Genomic DNA, 18,638 nt, shown 5'->3' on the forward strand with positions numbered 1-18,638 from the left:
TCGCGATTCCGCGGCTGCGCGTTTTCCGCAAATTTGGCAATTTTTAACACCGCATTTTCCGTGAATTTTCCCGCGATTTTCTAACTTTTTGTTTCGTTGTACACCAGTGCTGGGTTGTGAGCCGTTCATGTCACATACTGGTACTCCCGCATATGTGTAGGGCGCTCCATAGCATGCAGTTTAGACATGGCAGACAGTCTTCTTGATTAAAAATACTATGTACTAAGTAGTGTTCTGGCAGGTGAACCAGTAGATTTGCCAATCCACTTGCTAATTTACCTACATGTAAAACTGTCGTAAATTCGGAGCAATTTTTCCCACGAATTTTTCCCGCAAATTTTGCTGCAAATTCTTAGCTTTTGTTTCAGCAATTTTCCCCAGGGAAAGATTATAATTGTGACTCCTAAACATACCTTTCTCCCGTAATCTCCAGACAAGGGTGAATAGCAGCTTGCATGTGCTATCACTACAGGTGTCGTCGTACTCAATCTCCGGACAGCTAGCCGTTTTGACCTTGTTAGGTCTCATCAGCGAAGCTCAGAGTTACTCGGCCGAACTGATCGCAGTGATGTCTGGTGGACAACAAAACATAATGTACATGTATGATAATCGGCTTCAGAACAGCAAAGTCAGATTACTCGAACCGTGAGAAACACAGCGAGCTCTTCACGCGGACAGGCAACTTGACGCCAACCAGAACGAAATATCTACATATCACGCACACATATACACGCATACACTCACACATACACTTACATACAGATACTCCCACAAACACGCACAAAATACATACACACATAACGTTCCTCACACATGCACACACACACATACACACACACACACACACACACACACACACACACACACACACACACACACACACACACAAAACACGCATGCACACAAGCAAAAGGAACTATCCTTCTCTTTCAGGAGACAAGAGAATAAGACTACATTCCCGAACACAATCCCTAAATTGAAGGCAACAACACTGAACCAAAGTGAAATGCTCATGACACCGAGCCGTAAATTTCCCTTGGCAACGGACCAGTCAAGAAACTGGGTGTGCCTGTAGAACCATACACAAGCCACTTCTCCATTTTCTACATAACATTGCATTCCTGTGGGATATCAGTTACAGTGTTTCCTGCATCAAAGTGCCTCTTCCTTCTCTCTTTCTGAACGTATGTCACTTCGATACCCCCCCCCCCCTTCCTCCCTGCAACTAACTTGAACCCAACAAACCACTGGCGAAGAGATGCGAAGTACACAAAAGACCAACAACACATAGCACTTCAAAGAGAAGAACCAATCACCATGGTAACCAATCACCATGGTCGCTGAGTGAAGCCATCATGGATGCGCGGAGCAATACTACTACCCATCAAACACGCAGAGACTACCGGAACTTCAACGTTCAGCGTTTCTGCGATATGCTGCTGTCCTCCGATCTTCATATCTTTACATCCCGTACCCCAGACCTGATGTTGGACGAGTGGACAGGGAAAGTCAATGCTGTGCTTGATATCATCGCACCGTACGTAACCAGGAAACACAGGAAGTCCCGTCGGAAAAATTGCCCGTTCATGACCTCGCCCCTCCTTGCCTTGATTAGAAAGCGCAAATCGGTCTTCAAGAAACTAAAAGCTACTAACTTTCGAGACGAGAGCCTATCTGTACAATTCAAGCGGCTGCGCAACCAGTGCAATAACTTGTATCGACACCTACAGAATCTTTACTTTTCAGACCAGTGCCAGCGGTATGAACGGGAGCCTCGGCAGTTCTGGAAAGCCTTGAATATGATCACAAAGCGTTCCTCTCCGAAGCAAACGGTTACCATCCCACCTGAGCTATTGAACGACTATTTTCACTCGATTGTCACAGATAAGGAAGCGAATTACAAGCTCCCAATGGGACCTGCTAAATCCGACGACCTTACTACGTTTTCAGCCGTTACAGTAGCAGAGGTGAAGCTTCGGATCGGTGACCTCCAAAGTAATAAAGCCCCTGGACCGGACGGCATTCTTCCGTGTCTACTTAAAATATCAAAAGACGTAATTGCTCTATCACTTGCTATCTTATTCAACACTTCCCTCTCGTCTGGTCAATTCCCATCCTTGTTCAAAATTGCAAACATTACACCAATTCCGAAGTCAACTCAAGGCCCCCGCGACTGCCCTTCTAACTACCGCCCAGTGTCTTTAACATCTATCCTAGCCAAGCTCCTGGAGGGGCTTGTGTTTTCTCGTATACATCTTTTTTTTAATGATCGTTGCCCATTCCATGTGGACCAGTTTGGCTTTCGGAAGCACCGTTCTACCGGACAGCTTCTCACCAAGGTTACGAACGACTGGCTTGTCTCGCGCGACGCTGGACTGCATACGGCGGTTGTCTGTATTGATTTGAAAAAAGCGTTCGATATGGTGAAGCATCAACAGCTTCTTCTTGCTCTCGCAGCTGTCGGTATTTCGGGAGTGGCCCTGGCCTGGTTCCGATCATACCTTTGTGCCAGACAACAGCGGGTGGTTACCCACACTGGAACATCTCCGTTGGTGGCAATCACTAGTGGCGTGCCACAGGGCACCATTCTGGGTCCGGTGCTATTTAACTTATATGTACGGAAGCTCCCATTGACAGCAGAGGCCTTTTCTTGCAAGCTCCCGATGTTCGCTGACGACATGACGTTGTATGCCAGCAGACGTACACAAGCTGAGGCCGTCGCTGTAACCGTTTGAAGGTATTCTTGGAAAAGACAATGCTTGCTCAAGGCAACACAACTGATATAGGGCACGAAGTGCCCTAAGGTGATAACGCGCGTGCTGACAGGATAGGGAAAGGTGCAAGATACAGAGCTAGAGGGCAGATAAGGTTAGCGCTAACAGGGAACTGTTACACCATCCCTCCCTCCTAAGCGAGGCACAGGTGCCTCCAGGGAGTCGAGGAATATGTGGAAAGGGAATAATCAAAATGAAATCGTGTCAACCCAACAACGCTCATCTAATTGAAGCACCGTGCAAGGTAACCAAGGACAGTCAGGCGAGTGAAGATAACGGAAATGGGGAAAATCTAAAACAGGAGGGGAATGGATTGCTTAACACAACAAGGATCAAGTGGGAATTCTCAAGGTACACGTGCAATTGAATTTGAGCGAGTAACATTTCGCTGTAACCATAGTGTCACTAACATGCCCTGGACGCCCTGTAACGCCTCAGAGCAACTATCGGCCTACCGGCCTCGTTCAGCAAGTTCTCTTCTGGCTCCCAGGTCGCTTCGTCGTCTGGGTACCCTTGCCACTTGACAAGGTACTGAGTCTGATGCCTTCTCTGGCGATCGTCAAGAATCTTCTCCACCATGTATCTGGTCTGACCGTGCAAGTCAGTGAACGGTGGCGGGGGTGGCTGCCGCCTGCCGGGAATAGTATTCTGCTCGTACCGGCGCAGAGCAGTGACATTGAAGACAGGGTGGCACCGAATAGCGCTGGGTAGATCCAGCTGATAGGCGTTGGGTCCGATCTTCTTGATGATTGGGTAGGGCCCGAACCACTTAGGGCGTAGCTTCTGTGAAGGCTGATCCCGGGCTTCTGCGGTTGTTAGGAAATCCTTGTACACCAGCACCATGTCGCCAACCTTCAGGTTGCTGGGCACCCTTCCCCTGTCTGCATACTGAGCTTGTCTAGCCTGAGCGGCAATCATGGCGTCCTTTGCCAACTTGACGGCATCCGCCCGATCCTGGATCCAGTCTGGGGCACTCCCTCCTCCCCTCCGTGCCAGGAAATCTGGTGGGGACTTGGGATTAAGTCCATAATTTAGATAAAACGGCGTGCTAGAAGTGGAAGACTGATATGAACTATCCTTGACACCAAACTCACATTTCGACTGCTTACAGAATAGCCTATTTTTCCGGAGCGTCTCAAGAACTGTCTGGATATGTTCAAGATGATCTTGCCAGGATTTGCTGAAGATAAGAATATCATCCAGAAACACTACCACAAACCGCCGTAAGTACGGTTGGAGAATACTGTTCATCAATGACTGAAACGTGGCAGGGGCGTTAGTTAATCCAAAGCCCATGACCCGGAACTGGAAATGACCGAAGGGAGTATTGATAGCCGTCTTAGGTACATCTTCCTGACGGATCCTAAGCTGATTATATCCCGAGCGTAAATCCAGCTTACTGAAGTATGAGCTACCTTGAATGGTATCAAACAGGTCATCAATGTTTGGGAGGCAAGCTTTGTTTTTGATGGTGATCCTGTTCAAATTCCGCCAATCACAAACCATGCGCAATGAGCCATCAGACTTTTTAACGAAAAAGACTGGGGCACCGTATGGTGACTTGCTGGGTTCGATGAAGCCCTTGCGGAGGAGTTCCGTGAGCTGGGCTTGCAATTCGTCCATCTCGGGTTTGGGGAGACGGTAGGCAGCCCGTGATGGAGGAACGGCACCCTCCTCAGTCACAATCTCATGGTCGACATCCCTCTCTGGCGGAAGCTCGGTCGGCAGGTCGTCTGGAAAGATGTCCGAGTACCGCCGCAGAAGGTTAGCCAGCTGCTCTTGATGATCTGGGTGTTGTCTGGCGGCTGATGGCTTGCTGTCCTCCTCCTCGTCGTCAGTAGCGTTGACCCACGCCAGGATTCCCTGCGCGCCTTTCCTCAACTCGCGGCGAGCCTGAGAACCAGATATGAGCATGCTCTCAATTGGCGGCGACTCCTGACGCTCCGTATCACTATTTTGGCCGGAAGGGGGTTTAGCAACGAGCGGCTCTCCGTTCAGTTTGACTTCGTTGGTCTGAAAGTTGATGTCCGGGTTGTGTCTGGTCAGCCATGGCTTGCCCAGGATAGCATCATAGCGGCTCAACGGAAAAACTGTGAAAGATTGGGTGTCGCTGAAGTCCTTCACGATAACCTTTACCGGACCGGTCCTCTGCAGTTCCGATGATGTCGATGAGCCATCAGCCAGGGTTACCTTCAGTGTTTCGTCCTTGCTCTCCGTAACAAGGCCGTTTCTTTGCACGAAAGCTTCCGATATGAAGTCGTGCGTCGATCCCGAGTCAATAAGCATAATTGCCCGGCGGCCGTTGATCCTGCCCTCAACACGGAGAAGGTCATGCTCCAAAGGAAGCTCCGTGTCCTGTACTGCGATATCAACGTTGCTGACATGGGATTCCTGTTCGGCAACATCTTCCGAATCAGCTTGCAGCGTCGGTTCTTCCAGCTCTAGTACGCTGTAACGGTTGCGTATGTCAACCGGGTAACCGTTGGGTGCTTTCCGCTTGGTCGCCAGCGAGCGCACGCCATTTTTCACTGGCGACCAGCGTTTGGGTGTTGATTGCTGGGACAATCCCGAGCTAGGTGACCTGGCTTCCGACAAGCGAAGCATCCACCCTGCCGACTCAGGTGACGCCTCTCCTCCGGTGTTAGCCTTTGGGGTCGTACGGGCTGACTTCGGTGCTGAATCGGGTTCGGCTGTTGGTCCGCCGTTTGCGCTGACCTGATCGCTTGGCTCAGATCAGTGGGGTGCTCTCGCAGCACCCGGGTCTTGACAGATGGGTGCAGTCCATTTACGAACAGCAGTCCTCGGGTCAGCTCGTCGATCTCAGGCACTTGTAGGCTTAGGCGCGAGAACTCGGTGACATAGCTCTCCAAGCTTGAGTGCTGCCTGACAGCGAAGAGATCCAGTCGCACCCGCTCTTGATGATGCAACGGACCGTACACCTTGGCGAGGGCTTCACGCAGCGCTGGCCACGTCGAGAACTCCACACCCGTATCCAACGATGCGATGAGCCATAGCTTGGCGTTGCCGCTCAGGTAGCCCGCTGCGTAATCCACCATCACCGATGAGTCGGTGATTCCCAGTGACCGAATCGCCAGCTCAATGGAGAAAGCCCACTCCTTGAACTGCGAGGGCTTGCCATCGAAGATCGGCGGCTCCTTAGCGTGCCGAGGCTTCCCGGACGAATGAGCGGGCGGCACAGGGAGCGGTTGTTGTCGGTTGCTCAGACGGGCGCTGACTTGGCGACTGGCTTCACGGACCTCGCTGGCCAACCTGAATAGGAACACAGAAAGAACAAGGATCGCCACGACAATGGCGAGCTCCAAGAACACCATGTTAACCATCCTCTGCTACCAGTGTAACCGTTTGAAGGTATTCTTGGAAAAGACAATGCTTGCTCAAGGCAACACAACTGATATAGGGCACGAAGTGCCCTAAGGTGATAACGCGCGTGCTGACAGGATAGGGAAAGGTGCAAGATACAGAGCTAGAGGGCAGATAAGGTTAGCGCTAACAGGGAACTGTTACAGTCGCTACCGTTACTGATTCGTTATCTGCAATTTCTGTGGATCTAGACGAGCTTGGGCTGCGCATTAATACAACAAAGACTGTAACTTTGATGATTTCTAAGTCTTCTCAACCCCTCTCAACTCCAATCGTTTTTAACCAACAGTCTCTGACTCAAGTGTCTAGCACGAGAATCCTGGGAGTCATTGTAGACAGTGATGTTTCTTGGTCTGGTCACATAGACTTTATCGTTAGGAAGACTTGCACGAAAATTGGCGCTCTTCGACGGTGTTTTCGGTAACTAAGTTTGAAGGCAACACGGCAGTTTATCCTCTCGGTTATCCTGCCTGACTTATTATACTGCTGCTCTTGCTTTGCAATGAAGCTATCCGCCAAGGACCGACAGCGACTCTCGTCCGTTTATCGTCGTTCTGTACGCGCTGCTTGTGGCTCGAAACTACAAGAGGACGTCATGCCGCTGTTAGCTAGATTGTCGATTGATCCGTTTGAACATTACCTTATTCGTAGCATTGCTAAATTTATCCATGTTAATCATGTCGTTTTCCCTCTCCCAAATCTGACGGACCTTTTCCCTCAAGTTTCAACCGGCCCTAGGACAACAAGAAGCTCTTTTAATGCTGCTATTGCAATATCTAAATTCCGGACGACTGACGGTGTCAATTCCTTTTCAAATCGTGCTGCCCTGTTCTTTAATTCTTTGCCTGTGGAGTGGCGCACCCAGCACCGCACTACATTTGCTAAGCACCTTCAGACCATGCTAAAAGACGCAGCGTCTTTTCAGAAGTATTTTGATCTTCTTTTCAGCAAACTCCCTCATTGATCTGCACCGCCTGTATTGTATAACTGTGTTTACTGCGTTCCTAGTTTAAATTCGTTTTTAAAAACATCTCTTTAATTCTTGCACTATCCCATTATGACCATGCTTAAAGACGCAGCGTCTTTTCAGAAGTATTTAGATCTTCTTTTCAGCAAACGGCCTCATTGATCTGCATCGCTTGTATTGTATACCTGTGTTTACTGCTTACTGCTTACTGCTGCTTTATTGTTCCAAGTATCAGTTTAGTTTAGTTTAAATATCTCTTATTATTATTATTTTTTTTTTCTCACCCCACACCCCTCTACCCTGTTATCGGCCCTCTTAAGAGTTGTGTTCATCACTGTTGAGGCTTCCGATGGAAAATAAAAGAATACTACTAAGTGTAATGGAGTACTGTAAGACAACAAAATACGGGGGGAGGGGAGGTATACTGTATTTTAAGTTTCGGCTATTCTCACCCTGGGCAGTTTTGGCCAAAATATTGTTTTGCAAGGTTCAGTGTGACAGTGCATGGGCAGCAGCTGTAAGGCGAGACCAAGATAAAATCCAGATTCCCGGGCAGGACCCATGTGAAATTGGTGCGGGCGGGCGAATTATTATTATTTTTTCCTATGTGTGTATTCATGCCATGCTGAACTGTATTTTACAGGATTTTCCGTGAATTTTTATTGGTGGTTTAGCGTGTGCGCTAAGCCCTGTTAACGAACGTGCTTTAGAGAGAGAGAAAGAGAAAAGAGAGACTCCTTTGTCACTTTTGCTTTCCGACGACTTGACTGTTCACTGGTTTGTACGTCAGTTGTCAACGGCCGGTGGCTGAGAGGAGAGTGAACAGCCCAGAACGAGAACGAGAACATTGAGTTCAAAGAAATGTATGCTATCATAGTTGCCTGCGCGACCTGGGGTTCGGAGTGGAGCAGGCAACGCATTCAGTTTCAGTGTGACAACAAGGCCGTGGTGGACTGTATACCCTCCGGTACCTGCCGTTCACCGCCAGTCATGACACTTATCCGGGCACTGTATCTGCTGTGTATTGAGCATGACTTCTTGGTGTCAGCTGTCCACATTCCTGGTGTCACTAACACTGTCGCCGATGCATTGTCTCGCAATTTGCTGCAGGTATTCAGGCACCAGGCCCCGGAAGCAGCAGCCGAGCCAGATCAGCCAGTCTTGCCAACTCTCCGTTGACAGACTCCGTGCTACAGCTAGCAGCACTGGCAATAGCACCATCCTCCCGCCGGACGTATTCTACCGCCGAGACCCGCTACTTCCAGTTCTGCCAGGTGCATGCCTGCAACCCATTGCCGGGCGACGACTTTACTTTGTGCTATTTTGCTGCCGAGTTGTTCAGGACTCTTCAGCCTCGATCTGTCCGTGTCTACATGTCGGCAATCCGCAACCTTCATGTGGAACTTGGCTTTGCTTACCCGTCGGGCCCAACAACTCTCCTCGCGAGGGTCCTACGGGGCATCGACAGGTCGTCATTGACACAGCGTCATCGTCTGCTGATAACCACTCCACTTCTCAGGGAGATCTGCCGGCATGTTGCCGTTCCACGCATGCGGCACCCTCACGACAAGGCCATGCTGAGGGCAGCTTTTTCCTTGGCGTTTCATGGGTTCTTCCGTTGTGGAGAACTGACTGCTGGCCTGAGGCGATGTGATGTGACGATCAGTACTGACCAGCGGTCGTTATCGGTAAACGTGCGCTCATCTAAGACGGACCCCGGCAGCACGGGCCACACAGTATTGGTTGGAGCCAGCACGGACGCACTGATCTGCCCAGTGCAGGCCATGGCAAACTACCTGGCGTTTCGCCCCGGCGGCGACCATCTGTTCACTTATGCTAATGGCCAGCCGCTTACAAGAAATGCAGTGTCCTCTGAACTGCGCAACCTGCTGCCACTCTGTGGGGTCACGGACCCGAGTGCATATGCCAGTCACTCTTTCCGGATTGGCGCCGCAACATCAGCGGCCATGGCATGTGTCCCCGAACACATCATCCGTATCATGGGTAGATGGCGCAGTGATGCGGTCCACCGCTACATCCGGGCTGCTACAGCTGACACCCTGCGAGTGTCACGTCAATTAGCTGCAGTTCAAAGTCATCAATGGTGGCTGCGGGTTAGTGACCACATCGTGCCTGAACTGCTTAGCTTTAGTTTTACATTGCTGCTGTCAGTACAGCACAATACACCAGTCGTATTTCATTATTACTCTCATGCCATATTGAGGATATTGGGAACGGGCAGTCTATCTCCGCAGCTGGCTCATTTCAATCACTACCGGTCGCAGCTCCTGCCCACGGCAGGCCGACCGTCTCTCGTTCACACTCTGTGTGCTCCAGGTCACAGCTCCTGCGCAGAGCAGGCCGACCTGTCTGTCTCTCGCTCTCACACACACTATGTGTGCACCGGGTCACAGCTCCTGCGCAGAGCAGGCCGACCTGTCTTTCTCATGCACGCCAGCTGCTCCGCCCAATATCCCTGATATGCCAACCAGAAAACAATGTGTTCTGAGCCGGGTGCATACCTGTATGTGGAGAGTGTGTTAATCATTCTTTTCACACAAAACAGGTACGCGGTTTACTCGTTCAATTTTTCTGTATTTCGGCCAACGATGGCCATAATCTGTACATCAGGGAGTCGTATACGCCCGGGTTTGTGTGACTCCCCCCACATGCTGGCACAGTTCTCTGGAATTCCCACCATGCGGATATCCGAGGCGCCACCAAACTAGCCGCCTTCAAGTCAAGCGCTTTGCAACACATTCTTGCTTGCTTTTAGCTTTACGCCCATGTTTCTGTAGCTGTGCTGGAACTGCTCTATTTCGCCGCCACTATTTACCATTAGCCATGTCTCCCCTTCCTCCACCCTACACAGTGGGTCCATTGTTATCAGGCATCTTCCTGTTTTGGTTTTCTCCACTATAAATAAAAGAATACTCCACGTCACAGATCTACTCACACGATCATTACTGTATATGGATATTAGGGGTGAAACAATTATACCGAATACTCGAGTACTCGCTCGGTTTTTTCAGAAATAATCGTACTCGGAATAAATCAGAGTACTCGTTCATACGTGGTACAGTCGTCCCTCTCTAATCCGGCACTTGTTTATCCGGAACCCTTGCCAACCGGCGCACTTTCTGACGAAACCGATTTTTTTCGTTCGATTCCTACATCTTAATCCGGCACTTGAATTCCGCCTCCGGCAGTGACTTTTTGAAACGAATCGCTCAAACGGCACGTAGTTTGATTTCATAATCCAGCGGTCGTAAATCGCGTACCGTACAGGTGCACTGAGACTCCTTGCCAGGCCAGGCTAGGCCAGTCTGGTCAGTGCCGCGCGCGCGGGGCCACTTAAGAGTTCAGTTCAGTTGACTGGAGTTGCGGTGCCACAATCACTGCTGCAGACCTGACGGCTATATTTTCACAATTCGCTGACAGCAAGGAGTAGTGTGCTGCCAATGTTTAGGTGTGTGTGTGCGTGTGTGTGCAAGAGTACATGTGAACATGTTCTCTGTTTTATTTTATCACTTTATCACTGTGTATATTCCTGGAGAACAGTTGAGAATATAAAGCCGTGGACCAAATACTTGGGTTGACACGGAAAAACCCTGCATTTTGACGTATGATACATGCATGCAATTGGGTAGGGCCGGGTCAGAGGGCAGGATTTCTTAATCCAGCACCCTCGTTAATCCAGCAGAAAACGCCGTAGCAAAAGGTGCCGGATTAGAGAGGGACGACTGTACATGCATTTACCACAGATATCTGCAGTTTCAGAGCAGCCAATCGGCAAATATTGATGTGCAGACTGTGCGGTGAACATTTGATCAAGAGTAGAGAGAGCCCAAATGACCCAGCAACCAATATACCAGAGAAAAATGACTGCCATTCGGTTCAATGAGGGGTGTATCATGTGATTTTAAGGCCCTCGGTGTGCAATTTTTAGGAGATGAAGAATACTCGAATACTCGAATATTCGATCGGAGAAAATCAGAGTACTCGAACTCGGGATCTCAATGCCAACTTTCACCCCTAATGCACATGTAAATGGACTGTTAAAATTAATTTTTTTAACCCTAGGACGGCCACCACTTTCAGTACTCCTAGAACGACCAAACGGTGTCATTTGACACCTGCATACATTTACATGTCTAAGACCTATGATATAGGTTAATATATTTTTTTGTTTCAGCGCTGGCTATCACTAGCGGCATTTGCGATGTACACAACACATTAGGATTCACCCAGACACTATTGCTGGCTATACGCAACTAAATTACAATGTACGCGTAACGGCAATTGTGAAGGATGAACTCAATTACTGGCAAAACTTCAATTACTTGCGTAGGAATTTTATAAAATCACAGAGTTACAATACCAAGCAATGTGTCAATGTCACTGGGCACATGAGGAACTGCTTTTCGGGAATATGTGCTTTGGCATAATCGGATTACTCGACCGTCACGATGAATGACCCACAGTAACAAGTACAAACATGGACGGACTATGAGCATCATGTTTTCACCAAGCTGACACATATGCTGCTAGACATGGTTTCAAGATTATGCTAGTAACGACTGTATTTTAGACTCTTTCAAAGAGGTATACACTTCTCTTCTCAGTGGCTAGCACTTAGCAACCAGATGCCATGAGTATCTACAAGCTTATTTCCCAGTGCAGGAATGAGCGTTTTCTGGGTGTGCATGAACTAGCAAAGGCCTGGGATATTGTGGAGGCGTTGATGCCTGTCACATCTATCAATTCATTTAACAGCCTTGCAGGGGGACATCTTCTGTAATAGTCTTTGTTGAGTAGATCCACCTCATTCGATCGAAACGGTCAAGGACGTATCTCGTCTTTTGCTAGAACTGGACGATGTGGGGCTTCCTACTCTCACCATGTAAAACATATGGCTCTAGGTGGTCTACACTAGGTGGACCATTGTTAATTCTTGCTAATTCTACCTTCTACGTCTACCGTCTTTGCATCCTACAATGTAATCTTGAAAAACAAAATGCAATCCGCGCTTATTGGCAATGACATTAGATAGCAGTTCACTTCAATTTACCAGAGTGGTTCATACTGCAACTCATTCTTCTCCAACACTTTCTTGACCAGTAATGCACTGATGATGAAGTTATCAGTTATTAATTAGCAATCACCTTCTGCAGCATCCGGGGCCAATAAAGAGAGAGAAGGCATCCCACCGACTGCCTAGCCGTTTAGCCTGAAGCAGGGAGGAAGAGGTTTGGTGCAAGAGCCTCACTAGCTCGTCAAGTAGATATAAAAGATTATCTACACATCAGCATCCTTGCGATAATGCGGTGTACCATCTCCAAGTTGCAGAGTTGCGATTCCTCTTCCTCGACACTATCCATTTCGGGGTCTCCACCACTCCTGCAACTGTTTCTGACAATTCCTTGTCTGGACTATCCCGCAATCCTCGTCCGCTCTCTGGAGGCTCGTAAACCTCAATACAATAATGTCATTATGAATCCACAGGTACTCAGGTGGTGTGACCGTACGATTCACCCTCATATGACAGAACAGATCCACCACTGCCAATGGTCACTACACTTGAACAGCCATCAAATGAAGATAAAGTGCGGAATTTCGCTTTCATGGTCATCAGATTCATGCATGGTAATAGGCTACATACATTCTAGTATTTCCTTAGCCGTCATGCCGCGATGGCTCCTCTGGGGCAATTTACAGGAAAATGAAAGGGAATGAGCAGTAACAAGGACATTAGCTGAAGAGCGTTTGTGTAATCTGTGCACTAATGTTTACCCGCCCCAAATTCGCGATTCTCGCCCGACGGTTGTATGGTGATCATATATTCCGTCCTGTATTCAGCAATTTTTTCTGCCCATGCACCTTTCTTTTGTCTGGTTGGCATACGAGCAACTCAATATGGCCGACACCTTCGAAATGTGTTCATATTGTTTCCATCTGGCTGCAATAATGGCTTTTTTTACTGCAGGTGTCAAATGACACTGGTTGGCCGTTCTAGGTATACATACTCGCCATTATGGTACCTCATCAATTACAAATCAAAGGTTTATGGCAGACGAAAGAGGAAGCAAAATTAGGAATAGTCACAGGATTTGAGCTTATTCTGATTAACCATATTTCGGTAATTCCAAAAGTTTGACTCGCGCGGTGTCAAATGACACCGTTGGCTGTTCTAGGGTTAAAGAAGATGGATTTGGCTAGAATTTGGTGCGGGAGGGCCCGGGAATCTCTATTTTTTGTCTCGCCTAAAGGCTGAAATTATAATGCGGCCGAAATGTGTTTTAGCCCTGAGAAGACACTTCTCCATTTTCTACATAACATTGCATTCCCAGTGTGGGATATCAGTTACAGTGCTTCCTGCATCAAAGTGCGCCTCCAAGTGCGCTGGAGGCGCATTGGGATAAAATCTGCATTCATGATGAACTCGACTCATGCATGTACATGTAGCTGCATGTCCACAGAGCTCTAGTCAAAAGAGGGTAGGGGGCGCAGCCCCCCCCCCCCACAATTTGATTGAGCGCCCTCCTGTGCAAAAGCGACCGACGCCCCCCCCCCCCCTCCCCTACTCATTTGTTGATTTTCGTGTTACAATTTTGGAAAATGGATTACATGGTAACTGTTTCCCCTGCCCGCCCTCCTAATGGTTTGACCTTGCTAGAACCCTGGTGTACATTTTACGATATTTTCTGATTTCCGCCAATTCCAACGATTATTCGATGATTGGTTCACAGCACGAATATTCTAAGTTATTCGATTGTTCCACTATTCTTTTCAACACTAGTATTCATACTTGGACAACAGGAGGTTCATTTCTCTCACAATACGAAGATAAAGGTGGAATATGCCGCCTAGGGCTGCGCAAGCACAGTTCCCATCTCCTGCACCCATATCTCTATCTTTGATTCGATGTACTGTTAATTGAATGCACTTGATTCAATGTTCAAAATGCAGATACAGTCAACTCCAGATAAACCAAACACATGTGGCCAGGAAAATACATATTTATAAAACAGACAGAATAACGAGTGGTTGCTTTTTCGTAACTCTTTCACGAACCAAATCGAATATCAGACGAAAATTGAACTTTTTTCCAAATATATTGAGCCCTCTACGGACGGTGAATGAACTTTACATGGTAGATCGTTATAATAGTGCTGAGTCGGGTAGCATTTTCTTTGGGTATCGGGTTTGGGTACTTTTCCACGGGTACCCAATCGGGTAATGTTTCCATGGTAACACCACAATGCACCCTTCCATTATGCACTGGGTAGACATGCGGAGTATCACATGAACTTGTACACGTGCACTGTATATGATGTCATTTGCGACTTTGGGTTTTCGGGTACTATTCTGTACCCGACTACCCGAGGTGCTCATGGGTAGCACGGGTACCCGACTACCCGTGCACACCCCTACTTTATAACCAAAGTTCTTTATAACAGAACTGCACTCACACCATACAAGCAACATTGTCATGACCGACATGTGACCCCTGAGCGCATGAGTGCACTTGGTATGGTCGACAGCAAACATGAGAACGACACTGGTACCAATGCTGCTGCTCCACAAACACTAAAACAACTAAAGCACTTACAACAGCAGTATAACAACAGCACTGACAAAAAAAACAGTGCCGAAAATGCGATAATGATGCAGACATCCAGCGTGGAGAAAGTGTCTGCTCTGAACTTCGCAGCTCGCGCTTCCTACCGACTGACTTGACACTTGACTGACTCACGACTGCATCTGGAGCACACGAGAAGCCCGTCGAACCTTCCACTCGGCACACCTGCAAGGAAGCACCACTCTCTGCTCAATAAACAGTGTTTCGGGGAATTCACCCCTCATCAGTTGAACTTGAGTAGGCTAATACAATTTCTGCATTAAGTAGTGCTCTCCGAGCCAAAACATCACTAGGGATACCAACTTACAGTGACGCTCCGCTTCCAGCGCAACAAACACCTCGTGAGCACCAGGCAGCAGTGTGAGTCAGTGTCGCACATGGAATGTCGGAACATCTTTCATCCAGCGGGGAGTAAATAATTGGCTCTCGCCCGGAATTCTCGATCCCAGCAGTGTTGTTCCGTACTGACTGGATCATCGAAATCCAAACAGGTAACCTTTTACTAACGGTACCTGAGAGTAACCGACTGGTACCCAGGTACCCTTTCACCCCTAAAACACACACAGCAATAAAGCACCACATACTGCTGTCCTTACCTTCAGTTATCCGCTCTCATCATCTACTTGCCGCTGTCAAGTGTGCTGTGTGTACGCTGACGGAAATGGATGTGCTTACAATGCTCTTCAACCTGTGTACGAACTGTTAATGGTCACACACAGTCAAGTGTACATAGTAACACCAGGCGTGGTCCAGGCAATCCTCCACTAGAGGTTGTCATCCTCCACTAGCTGTCTTGCACTAATGAAGACTGAAACTGGCCTGCAAAAAGAAGCAACACATAGATGAACCCAACGGAATTGAACAGTGATGACCCTGTTACCATGTTTAGTGGAGCTCGACACATAAAAAAACATCACATCTACACATACACACGAACACACACCCGCGTGCGCTTGCAGGACCGACATACCGTCTATACTGACGACACCAGAACTTACACATCAAGCCACTGCCTTACCACGATGCAGAACAGACTTGCGGAAAGTCATGTTGCAGTACAAGGTACCATGGAACGAGGACTCTTGCTGAACCCTGATAAAACCCAGCTTCTAATTGTGCACTGCGAGACAGCCGACATCCCTCCCAACCTGATCGTTTCTTGTAGCACCTTCTCTGTATTCCCTGGCCCCTACGTGTGCAACCGGGCATGCTCGTTAACCAGCATCTTGGCTGTGAACAGCGTACTAACAAAGTGTTCAAGGATGCAAACTGAATGCTCGCTATTTCAAGGTACGGTTTCTATGCTTTACCCTACCTGGCTGCAGATAGATGGTACTCTCTTCCACCTGAATATCACCAGGCAGCTTCCCTTGGAATATTTACCAGAATCTTACATGAACACCAAAGGACCTGGTAACTTGTTGCAAGATGATAAGACTGTGAGGACTGCCCTGTTACAACAATATAATACTGGACACAATATCTCTATTCCCGTAGCTATGCTAAATGGTTCCTAACAACCGAGATAGGTCACAACGAGTAGATCGACTCACCATATCTAAAAGATACAGTATGGCAACTTCAAGCACGCACAACTGACCAAACACGCCACCTGCAAACAGCAAACGGGTTCTCCGTTACGATGTTGTCAGGGCAAATGCAAAAGGGGTACAAATGTGGAGGTCCAGTGGATTCAATTGGGAGCAAACCAAGGAAAGTTGGCCTGACAACTTCAAATAACAGTTAGGCACAATTGATATAACACGGCACCCAGAAAAATCAATTCGGTACACTATTACAGGATTGCCATGGTTAATGGGCCACTGAGCATGCAATCTAGTGACCAGGCTGTGGCACCCGCTGTAGCACTAGCCAGATGTTCACACTGTAGCACTATAGCCAGGCTGTAGCACTATAGCCAGGCTGTGTCACTATAGCCAGGCTGTGGCACTATAGCCAGGCTGTGGCACTATAGGCAGGCTGTAGCACTATAGCCAGGCTGTGGCACTATAGCCAGGCTGTAGCACTATAGCCAGGCTGTGGCACTATAGCCAGGCTGTAGCACTATAGCCAGGCTGTGGCACTATAGCCAGGCTGTAGCACTATAGCCAGGCTGTGGCACTATAGCCAGGCTGTAGCACTATAGCCAAGCTGTAACACTATAGCCAGGCTGTGGCACTATAGCCAGGCTGCAGCACTATAGCCAGGCTGTGGCACTATAGGCAGGCTGTGGCACTGTAGCCAGGCTGTGGCACTATAGCCAGGCTGTGGCACTATAGCCAGGCTGTGGCACTATGGCCAGGCTGCCAGAAAAAGTACCGAATTCTGCCGGCGGAATCCGCAGGAGCCTATATCCCGTGCGTGGACTTTCAAACAACTACTGTCCACGTCATCTACCAACATAACAGATCATAACAGATCACCCATGCTCACAAGCAAAGATCTACTGATGTGGAAACGGAAATCCGGTCGCGGCCCCAGGGCGCGGGCCATGCAGCCGTGGTAAGCACGCATGCATTTACCATGATAGCCCACATCCCACATGGACATGCAGATGCTACACTGCTATGAAGTACGCCAACACACAGGGCACAGAGTTTGGAGTTATACAGTCCAGTGATGTGGATGACATCAACCAACGCTGTACACTGCTGCTCAATGTCAGCGTCAGACGTGTCATTGACTGGCTAGATCGAATTTCACTGAACAGGACTGACTGTACTGTCATGTATGTACACCCGTCTATGATTGAAGGTCTTACCGGCAATATTATGAGCCAGACCAGGCGGCTTTTTCTTTGCATCCCAGGCCAGGGATCCCGTCAACAATCTTCATCATTCCTTGATCGAGAAACTCCTGCGTCTTTCGTCCACCGGTTCCGGGTCGGTGGGTAAGGTCCCCGTACGCACAGGCGTCTCCGCACCTCCCAGCCATCAGCTGGCATTGCCGCGGCGTGTGCTACTGCCTACAGGCTACTCTGGCGCTGGAGGGGTGGACCGATCGACCGTGGACGTGACTGCCATGGGTGTGCTCCTCTGACCAGTGCGGGCGCGGTCGCTGCTTCCGCTGCGGCAACGGCCGACCGTGACTGGATTGAGGTTGGCGACCAAGTCGTCTCTAACAGTACAGGTACTGTACTTGGAAGTAACAGCTCTTGAGCAGTCCGCCAGAGCGCCTTCTGACGAGGGTACAATGGCCTCTACCAGGGCTTCGATAGCTCGTCAAAGATGACTGTTGCTTGGGGTAATGGCCTTCTCGAAAGCGTCGAATATCGCTCCCTGTGGCAAAATCCTTGCCGGGAATTCGTCTGACCAGCTAGCTAGATGCTCTGTAAATGGCATACCCCACCTGGACCATTTCCCCTCGTTTTGCTGCTTCCTTTCCTAGCTCGGTAGAGTCACGGTGAAATATATTCTACTTTTTGCAACGAGCGGACCACACTCAGCATGCACTCGACCTCTTTTCGTTCGTCCCTGGCCTAGGCCCTAGGCTAGGGCCCTACTTTGTAGCCGCTCTACGTATACGCGTAGAGTCTACAATCTAGTCTTTCACAGTTTCAGTTCGTCGAATAAGAAACAAAACCGATACCTGGATACGAACAAACCCAAACCAACTCGACACAACTACTGAGTCTGTCTGTCATGTACTGTTATACTATAGTATAGATCCCGACCCACGTGCACAGATTCAGTGGCGGGTCCAGATAGTGGTGGTGGGGGAGGGGGAGGGGGGGGCGCAGGGGGCCCGCCGATTTTTGGTTGATAGTTTAGGCCTCGAACGTGAGAAGAAGAAGACTGCGTTCGAGCTAGCGAGAGTGTGGAGAGTTTACGCTGGATCATGGACGTAGATCTACTGCATTTACGTGAGTTTTTAG

General features: G+C 48.8%; 1 long non-coding RNA gene across 1 annotated transcript; it reads right to left on the reverse strand.

Moving 5' to 3' along the window:
* Positions 1-423: 423 nt before the first annotated feature.
* On the reverse strand, positions 424-18,346 carry LOC135808218 (uncharacterized). Its single transcript, XR_010552065.1, has 3 exons — positions 17,526-18,346; positions 15,361-15,583; positions 424-572 (listed from the first exon to the last, which is right to left on the reverse strand). It is a non-coding gene; the product is annotated as an uncharacterized LOC135808218 (long non-coding RNA).
* Positions 18,347-18,638: the final 292 nt, after the last annotated feature.

Source organism: Sycon ciliatum, chromosome 2, assembly GCF_964019385.1.
Source record: "Sycon ciliatum chromosome 2, ocSycCili1.1, whole genome shotgun sequence".
In the NCBI taxonomy this organism is placed as follows: domain Eukaryota; kingdom Metazoa; phylum Porifera; class Calcarea; order Leucosolenida; family Sycettidae; genus Sycon; species Sycon ciliatum.